At 32.2% G+C, this 10,296-nt stretch overlaps 1 long non-coding RNA gene across 1 annotated transcript; it reads left to right on the top strand.

Annotated features, from left to right (window-relative positions):
• Nucleotides 1–9,446: 9,446 nt before the first annotated feature.
• LOC143078370 (uncharacterized) lies at nucleotides 9,447–9,801 on the top strand. Its single transcript, XR_012979193.1, has 2 exons — nucleotides 9,447–9,566; nucleotides 9,721–9,801. It is a non-coding gene; the product is annotated as an uncharacterized LOC143078370 (long non-coding RNA).
• Nucleotides 9,802–10,296: the final 495 nt, after the last annotated feature.

The following is a 10,296-nucleotide window of genomic DNA, read 5'->3' on the forward strand; positions in this document are numbered from 1 at the left end:
AGATTATTTAAAAAAGATACTTGTACAGAGAAGAAAATATTTCTCCGAATGGTTCTTTTCAAAATTAGAGGAACGGTTAATGTTGTTTATAGATATAGGAAGATGTGGTGTAGGTGCCAATAAGATAACTCGCCATCTAAATAACAATTAATAAAAGTAAACCATTATAGATCAATGAACGGCCTTCAACACGGAGCTTTGGCTCACACCGAACAACAAGCTATAAAGGGCCTGCATTCGATGACAAATATCAAGTACATATGTGTTGAAGAAAGTTAGCAATGAATTTATTTTTTAACAATCAAGGTGGACTAATAAAATGACTTAACAGTTTGACTGACTTGAAATAAAATAAAAAAAACTCTAGAGGATGAATAAAAATTCAGGAGTAAAAAGAAATTGATAAACTTATGAAAAATGAAAAAAGACAATAGCAACAGAAAACAGAAAACTAACGCCTGTGTAACCTGAACCCCGCCCAAATCCCGGATATGATCTAAGGATCGACAAAAGGTATTAGGCAGATCACGAGGTTGATAAGCGTGTAGACGCTTCTGCGATGATTTCTTTCGTCGTATAGTTTTCTTCAATCGACTTTCATTTTCAATTTTAGATAATGATTTTCTTATTCCAGGCATAGATTAACTTAGCCGTATTTGGCACAACGTTTTGGAATTTTGGATCCTCAATGCTCTTCAACTTTGTACATGTTTGGCTTTATCAATATTTTGATTTGAGCGTCTCTGATGAGTCTTTTGTAGACGAAACGCGCGTCTGGCGTATTAAGTTATAATCCTGGTACTTTTGATAACTAATAAGATTGTCAAGATATGAAACGGATATTAAAATTGTAGCAGTTGTATACTTTATTTAAGATTGATGGGATATATTTGTAAAGCAGAAAATACTTCTGCTGAGTTGGCTTTTCATTAACAATTCAAATCCCTCGACGATTTTAAAATTTCCAAAATGGAGAATCATATATCTTGCCACATTTCTGTCCAGACGTGACTTTAAACTCTACCTCCCAACCAGCTAAATGGCTGCCCTATTTTTATTTTTTCACTAGGTTTGGAAAAGGCAATGAATGAGTGAGTATGTCACTTTAACCTAGGCAACCCAATCAAAAGAATACAACAGGGAGGCTGTGAGAATTCTTGATAATGAGATATCCATTTAGTTGTGCAATTATCACAAATAATTACCAAAGACATTCTGTAAATCTTCGAAATAGCTATCCTACAGCACAACACATACTTAATGTCAAATTATATTACAATTCAGCATACGATTTATACTTCAATGTTAAACCAGTATATGTTGCTCACAAGGAAGCTATTTAATCAAGAGTTCCAAATGGTGAAGTTGAAATTATCTTTTAGTAAATTTTACGGACGCCATCACGAGTTGGTTGACCGTTATGGAATAACCGTTTCACAAATGATATCGGATATATTCCTTACGTCGTAACTACAATCCCCTTTCCTTTCATAAATGTGACCTACTGAATTAGACTATTTACCGGATTTAATATCTCATAAGCAACACGACGGGTGCCACATGTGAAGCAGGATATGCTTACTCTTCTTGAGCATCTGAGATCACCCCTAGTTTTTGGTGGGGTTCGTGTTGTTTATTTCTTAGTTTTTTGTGTCGTGTGTACTATTGTCTGTTTGTCCTTTTCATTTTTAGCAATTTCGTTGTCAGTTTATTTCGATTTATGAGTTTGACGGTTCCTCTGGCATCTTTTGTCCCTCTTTTACATGGTAAGCAGATCGTATTCAACATTTAAAGTTGTTATACGATGATGACTGATAGTGTAATTAACTATTTGTGGATTCTTATAAATTCTATATATATCTTTTGGACTATTATCAATCTCGGTCTATTTCTGATATCTATTCTTACATACTTTTGTTTTTTTTAACCCTATATGCTAACATTGACTATGTAAATTTTAAAATTGTTTGCATGCACATTGAACGACAAATTTATGTGACGTATTAAAAATTTTCTGACGTCAGACACTCAAATCAATGAATGTGTTTGTAGATAGATGTTTTTGTGTTCTGTTAAATTGTTCCTTTTAAGATTGTTATACGATAATGACTGATGTTCCCATATTTTGACTGTTTTATTTATTATGTCTGTTTAGTTTACGCATCAATGTAAATATAACGGAATTTGACGAGACTGTCATCAAAGTGAGAGGGTTAGCGCTATAAAACCAGGTTTAATCCACCATTTTCTACATTTGAAAATGCCTGTACCAAGTCAGGAATATGACAGTTCTTTTCCATTCGTTTTTGATGTGTTTTGTTATTTGATTTTGCCATGTGATTATGGACTTTTCGAATTGATTTTCCTCTAAGTTCAGTATTTTTGTGATCTTTCTTTTTTTTGTATTTGCACGTTGTGAATAAAAAGTTAAATCACAAAACTACAGAACTCCGGGGACAATTCAAAACGAAAACTCCATAATCAAACAGCAAAATCAAAACCTCAAATACATCAAACGAATTGACAACAACTGTCATTTTACTGACTTGGTACAGGCATTTTGTTAAGAGGCAACTGGTGGATAAAACCTGGTTTAATAGCTAGCGAAACCTCTCACATGTATGACAGTGGCATGTAATTCCAGATATTTTTAGATAAAGTAAACATAAACTACCGAAATCGAATATGGTATTGCTAAACAATTTGTTTTCAAATCTATTTTCAAAATGATCAACTGTGACATTTCATAAAATTCATCTCAGTTTTCTTTTATTCAAAGCATCGATTTGGGTGCATCAGAAGAAAATTGCCCTCAATGTCAAAGGTCTAGGGACGTTCTATATTTTAAAATTGCCTTGTAAATACATCTCCACCTAAATGTAACACTCAACGATTATAAAATGTTTTCAGATAAACATATCCTAGATACCAGGATTGCAATTTTGTATTTGCGCCAGACTCTCGTTTCTTCTTCAAAAGACTCACCAGTGACACTCGTATCAAAAGAAGTGGTTTGTGGATTTTTTTACTTCGTTTCTTTTTTTATTGTGGATTCCGTTACAAAGAACTGGTCATTTTACTTTTAAATTCTTATATTTTAGGACCAGTTCAAAAACAAACTAACAAAAAAAAACAGGTAAAAACAAAAAGAGGAAATCAATGAAAACTTTCAATACCAGTTGAAGATATCAAAAAGTAAAATTACAAAAACCTCAGAGGAAAATCAAATTGGAAAGTCCCTAATCACATGGAAAAATCAAATGACAAAACACATAAAACACGAATAGACAACAACTGTAATATTCCTCACTTGGTACAACCAACGGAACCAATAAGGAACAATAATTTTTTCTGAATTGGTATAAAATTATGTAATTTTCAAGGTAAATACGTGGTTTTACTTAGCTTTATAGCTAACTTAACCATGAACTAATCTCAAATACAGTAGAACATGTAACACCATATAATGTTATAATGTTTAGAATTCGTTTAAAGTAATTGATTATTATTATTTTCAAAAAGGTTCCGACATAAGAAAGGTAAACAATTTCACCGCGAAAACTTGCAGTATCATTTGTATAAGAAACAATAAACTTGAAAATAATATGATACAGCATATATTCTATGCATGTTTCTTCTATTCCACAATAGTTTAATTTTAGAATTTACGCGTCTTCTGATTAGTTGACGCTGTTTTGTTTATCAGCTCATATTCATAATTTGGTCATGTGACCGCGACGTCATCAACGTTTTATCATGGTTTACTACGGTTTAAAATGGAATTAAGAATTAAATTATAAGAAATAACAATCTGTAATATTTTTTCTAATTATTCGCAATAACATAAAATATGTGGTGCACACTTTAAAATAACACGCTACGCGGGCTATTCAGTTTGCACCACATTTGTTATGTTATTTCTTCATAGACAGACAAAATATTAAAGTGATTCCTTAATTAAATTTGAAATACATTTTTTATTCGTTACATTTCTTTTATAAAATTTAGTACTTATATTTGTATATGCAATAAAAAAAAATTGTGTAAGCATTAGTACTTTAACTAAATGATTGAATATTGAATATATAATGGATTAGAAAAATGTGGTATTAAAGTAAAAAAGAGGACATTTCAAAGCTGGCTGCATACATTCAAATCATGGTCAAACAAATGGTCGATTCTAATATATATTTTTCATTTCTAAACAATGTTAGGTGATTCTTTAAAGGACCACAATAAACAGACTTTCTCAACAAAAGATCAGGATAATGACGGCCATAGCAGGGCGGATTGAGCAGAATTTTATAAAGGAGGTTGGTGGTATCGAAGCTGTCATGATTCTTATCTGAACGGACTGTGTCTAGGAAACAAAATTGATAACAAAGGAATGCGTTTGCCGCTTTGGAAAGCATCCCAATCAATGAAGACCACATCAAAGATGATTCGTAGAATATGAATAGAACACAGTCGGTTAAACTTTTGAAAAATAAAATAAAAATATAGATTTAATACTCTGAAGTGGATTTTTGTCTTAATCTATGGTTATGGTGTTTACTAAAATGAATATATGTTAAAATTTAACAATGTTTTTCTTATCCCAGGCACAGATTACCTTAGCCGTATTCGGCACAACGTTTTGGAATTTTTGACCCTCAATGCTCTTCAACTTTGTACTTGTTTGGATTTATAAATATTTTGATATGAGCGTCACTGATGAGTCTTATGTAGACGAAACGCGCGTCTGGCGTACTAAATTATAATCCTGGTACCTTTGATAACTTTTAAGATGTTTTTCCTTGATTGGTATTGGATATATGGTTTTGTACTCGGAAGTTTACTTTAAATGGTATAAAGGACATTGCAACTTTTGCAGGCTTAAGGGCATCCGATACAGTTTCAAGGGAGTTAACTCTTGGCGCACGTTAAGCGTTTGAATTCCCACAAAACGTCATTTTTTGCGGGACGTAATGCGTGTAATTTTCCCTAATAAGAAACGTAATGTGGATTGTCGAAGCTCCTATTTCTGTTTCTACCGCATATTAACTTCTACACCATTAATATTAGTGCATTTGATTCTAACAGGATAACAGTCTAATAAAATCATAAGAAATAAAACACATTACTGTTTTTGTAAGATCTTCAACAAGATATCGTATATTGAGCAATCTCAGAAACTATTTATAATTATTGCGGAAAATTTCACATTTTTGTTAGTTAAATTATTCTTAAGATCTGTATACCTTTTCGTGATGATTCTTTATTACATTTAGTGTTCTTGAATTTTTATTGAACTTCAATTTGGTAACATACAAAACATTTTGTGATATATAAACTTCCTTTTGAGCAACAATAAAGAATGATTCAGGGTATATTTAGAAAGACTTCCTGTAAATCCCCAGGTTGTTTTAAAAACATGTATTATGTTTTTTCATAAGCCGACAGGCATATCATGCGCCCGTAGGGCAGCTTTTTATTTTGTATAGGTAATATGTCCAGTCCTTTTGCTATTAATTCAATCGTATTTGTCAAAAACATATGGTATCGTTTCTCTGTCTGGACAAAAGCCTTCTAGCATATTGAAGATTTTCCTTTATAAGATTTTGTTTTTGTCTTCCGACTGACAACATAAAAAAGATGTGGTATAATTGCCAATGAGACAACTCTCCACAAGAGACAAACATGACACATTTATAAATACAGCAATGAGCAAAACCCATACCGCATAGTCAGCAAAAAAACTGTGAACTTTAAAACTGTTTAGAAGCCGTCCAAATTTATTCAATTTTAATAATTGACCCGAATAATTCAATTTTATGAATAATTGTGAAATTCTAAAAAGTGAATAAAGGGATTTTAAGGAGTATTGTAACGAAACAGCCGCCCACCAAACGAAACAAAACAGAAAACAACATCTAGGTTAACATATGGTATTTATAAATCTATACACGATTGTGTACAGTACATTTACCTGTATTTCAAGTTCTAAATTGGCGAGTCATTTTTTTTAAAAGCCGTAAAATTTATCAACAGTCCGTAATAACTTTTCTTGAGATGCATTTCTCACTTAGATTACAAACAAAGAGATGTTTTTAAGATTCACATGATTTTATTTCCGAAAACAATATTACAATTTTTTAGGTAGCTTTTTACAACAAATATTTATACATCTCAAAAATGTCGCCGGTAATTTGCAGAGATAACGTCGAAATTGTCTGCCAGCGACGTCGTGCACTTTACCGCTAACGTTGAGGTTACAAAGGGGGGGGGGGACGCAATTTTTAGGATAAATCATGTTTATCATAAAATCCAGCACGGTGACATATATTTTTTATTTGAGATTTAGAAAAAGCATGACAAAATGCAGTGTATGCAGAAAAATGATAAAAATTACATTTTCAGAAACAGTTTATTTCCATATTTTTAGGTTTAAAAAAATACCACTTTGAGCATCTAGTCCGCAATGTCAAGCAAGGCTTGAACAATTGTATAGTCATTCATGTTTGGAATTATTTTTTCCCTAATTGTCATTAATCACAGCTTCAGATTGAACCCGACGTTAATAATTTACGAAGAAGAATATTTGCTCCAAGAATTTTATAACATTGCCAAACTTTTTTACAAAATTGCACAAATCCACAATTTTCAGCCTCAATTTTCTCGAAAACAAGCACGGTGACCTATGTTTTATTTTGTGTTTTATTTTATAACTCGCCAAGGCCTACAACATACTTCAAAATTATAAAAATGACGTTGTATCGAGAAACTGTATCGGATGCCCTTAAGTGGCATCCAATGGTATTGAATTTTCTTTTTTGGCATTTTTAAATGTTCTTTTTGGTATTTTTAATGTTCTGTTTGTTTTTAAAACGTCTGCTTCTTTATAGATATGATAGATATAAAAAAAAAGATATGAGTGCCAATGAGACAACTTTCCATCTAAGTCACAATTTGTAAAGGTAAACCATTATAGGTCAACGTATAGTTGTCAACACCGAACAGTCAGCTGTTTAGGGCCTCAAAAATGACAAGTGTAAACCCTTCAAACGGAAAACCAAATGTCGTATCTATATGAAAATTATGAAACGAGAAGTGCAAACAAATGCAGCGAGTTTAACGTTTTGATAAGTACCAACCTTATCTGAAACAATAGTGTAAAATCACAGTATAAAAATAAGAAGATATGGTTTGATTGACAATGAGAAAACTACATCAGATACTAAATGACAACTATAAGTCATTGGTTGGCCTTCTAAAATGAACATAATTCATACGGCATAGTCAGCTGTAACAGCGGTTCATTGAAGAAACACGTCTTGTTAAGATAATATATATGTTTGATTGATTGCTGGTAACATATAACAGCAACTATTTAAACATTATTCAGGACAAAAACACATCAACACTTGAAAGAGGTATGACTTGCAAATAACGTAAGTTGTATACAGCAGCATGATTAGGATGCCATCTTAGTGAAGTGTTATCGTAACTAGAGATAATAGAAATGATATCATCGCTATTTTGTGTATTTTTCCTTTGATCTGTTTTTGTGATAATTTTCATATCATGCTACTCGCTTGAGAATTATCGTAGAAACTAAGCAGACACGTGGCGTTACTAACGAAATTGACATGAAATTGACATCGTCGTCATAGGTTAAATAGCGATAAACAGATTATCATTGATCATCTCAACTCGATTGCCTTTCTCGCTTTCGCCGTCCCGGCTAAAGCGAGAATATCAATCTCGTTGAGATGATCAACGATAATCTATAATTATATAAATCAAGCATATTCAATATCATCAAAATGTGTAGCGAATCAGATTTAAGGTAACAATTTAGAGACTGTCACACCACCATATATATATATAAAGAACGATTTCATTGTATTTACAAAAGGACAAATTATGAAATGAAAAAGTGAGATTCGTTCGATTTAAGTTGAGTTTTCAAATTATTTCCACACTAGGAGTGTGTTTCCATAGGTAAATATAAATCAAGATCAAACTGGCTACAGCACTAATTCATAATAATTGAGAGAGAGAGAGAGAGAGAGAGAGAGAGAGAGAGAGAGAGAGAGAGAGAGAGAGAGAGAGGGAGAGAGAGAGAGAGAGAGAGATTGAACAGCACTTCCATTAAAAGTACATAATAGTTTTTGTACTGTAGCATATTATATGAAAACAACTAATTTCAGAAAACAAAACCCGAATACATAATACAAAGACCAAAAAATACATAAAATAGACACACCCGACTTAGTCCAGGCCTCAACGCAAAAAGTCATAAAAATGACCTCACATACGAAGTGATGAAAAGGCACAAAATTCACGTCACATTTGAAAAACTATATCTCAAAAATAAGATAGAATTAGGATTGATTTAAGATTATAATAGAACAAAATACTGATATTACATTTAAATACAATGCACATTGCAATACTTATTTATAGCAATTAACTATATTATATATATGTCCGGTTTGTTTTGAATCTAACTTCAAACGTAAAACATCGTTCAGATTACGTTGAACAAAATCAAATCTAATAAATGAAGGCGGTGATTAATTTCTTTACAATAACACATGAATATGATAGAAAAGACACAAACAAATTTGACAAAATCCGATGAAAATTACAAATATAACATCAAACTAAATACATAAATTTGGGATAGATAAGTACCGTAACACGTCTTATAGTAATGCGAATTCACACTCAGCAAAACAGTCACAATCGATTAAAAATGAAAAAGACAAACAGACAAACAATAGTACACACGACACACATATACAACTAAAAAATAAACAACACGAACCCCACCAAAACTGGGGGTGGTCTTAGGTGTTTCGGAAGGGTAAGCAGATCCTGCTTCAGATGTGGCACCCGTCGTGGTGCTCATGTTAAAAAAATCCGGTAAATAGTAATGCAGTAGGTCACATTCATGAAAGGAAAGTTGGATAGTAGTTACGACGTAAGAAACATATCCGATATCATCTTTGAAACTATGACGTCAAACTGAAATAAACAATAAAAAAAAAACAGTTGCACAGTGTAGCTTCCATAAAAATGACATAAACCTGAACAAAACAATATGTTTCTACAAAAGTCTATTTTAGCATTATAGCAGGATAAAGTACCTACCGTGGTTAGTAAGAAGTTGCTAGATTTTTTCTATTGATTGCAAGTTGAAAGAAGTCTCATTATAAAGGTTTATTGAAAGGTAGATGCCAGAAAGTATTCTAATCGTCAGATCTACGTATGAGCATAATATACGTTAAAATAAAACATTAAAAATAACAAACAAGGAAGTAATGGAAATTCGTAAAAACATATTACTGTTCTTAGAAATGTTACACACTCCAATCTGTTACGATAATTAGTCACGCAACTGTTATTACAATGCTTGGAATATATATAGTGTAATAGTTTAAATTATATGCAAGGTACGTCCAACATGTATCATTCTATTGTACATACACCGTTCATACTGTTGTCTATTTTTGTATTGGAAGTGGTGATGACAATAAGAAATGCCAATAGAAATCTTCTAACATCTACATCTGATTCTGGTAATTATAATGTAGTGAAACTTAGGTGTTTGGGTGTAAATTGTAAACATTGTAAATTGATTGCTTTGTTGTTTTTTTCATTTTTTTCATTTTATTCATTTTACTATGTTTTATATGTTTACATATTAACACTGAATTGAATTATATGTTTAAGGTGTTTGCTTTTATGGAAAAACGGCTGAACGAGTACTCAGCATCTCGGCAACTGGTAGATATAGATCTTTAATACTTTCAGGTAACACACTTATGCATTAACCAAATCAATTAATATTTAGCTGCAGGTATATATGTAGGACTCTAAAGTGCGATAGGGACGCTGAAGTACGATTGTCACGCTTAATTGCGATGGTCCGCGAAAGTAGCTACGTACGAAACGTAGTTGGATTATGACGTTATCAGTCGTTTATACAAACTAAAAATTGAACACACCGGAATATAAATTACAAATATTTTATTAACACCTTTGAAACCAAATGCCAATGACTGAATGGATGTAACCTGACCGTGCTTTGTCGGTATACACAACTTTCGAGTTGGATGCATTTCCATCAAAAACTTTGGTTTTAGTGAACGTCATTTGTGCGTTTAGGGGCGTCGTCACTTCCATTTCAATGTTGAGCGAGTGGTAGGAAAACTATAATTCTATATTGTACGAATTATTCGGCAAATTGAATTCTCAAAATTGACAATCAGCATTGCTGTCATTAGGGAATTGTCATTAAGTACCTAC

Source organism: Mytilus galloprovincialis, chromosome 6 (genome assembly GCF_965363235.1).
Source record: "Mytilus galloprovincialis chromosome 6, xbMytGall1.hap1.1, whole genome shotgun sequence".
Taxonomy (NCBI): Eukaryota; Metazoa; Mollusca; class Bivalvia; order Mytilida; family Mytilidae; genus Mytilus; species Mytilus galloprovincialis.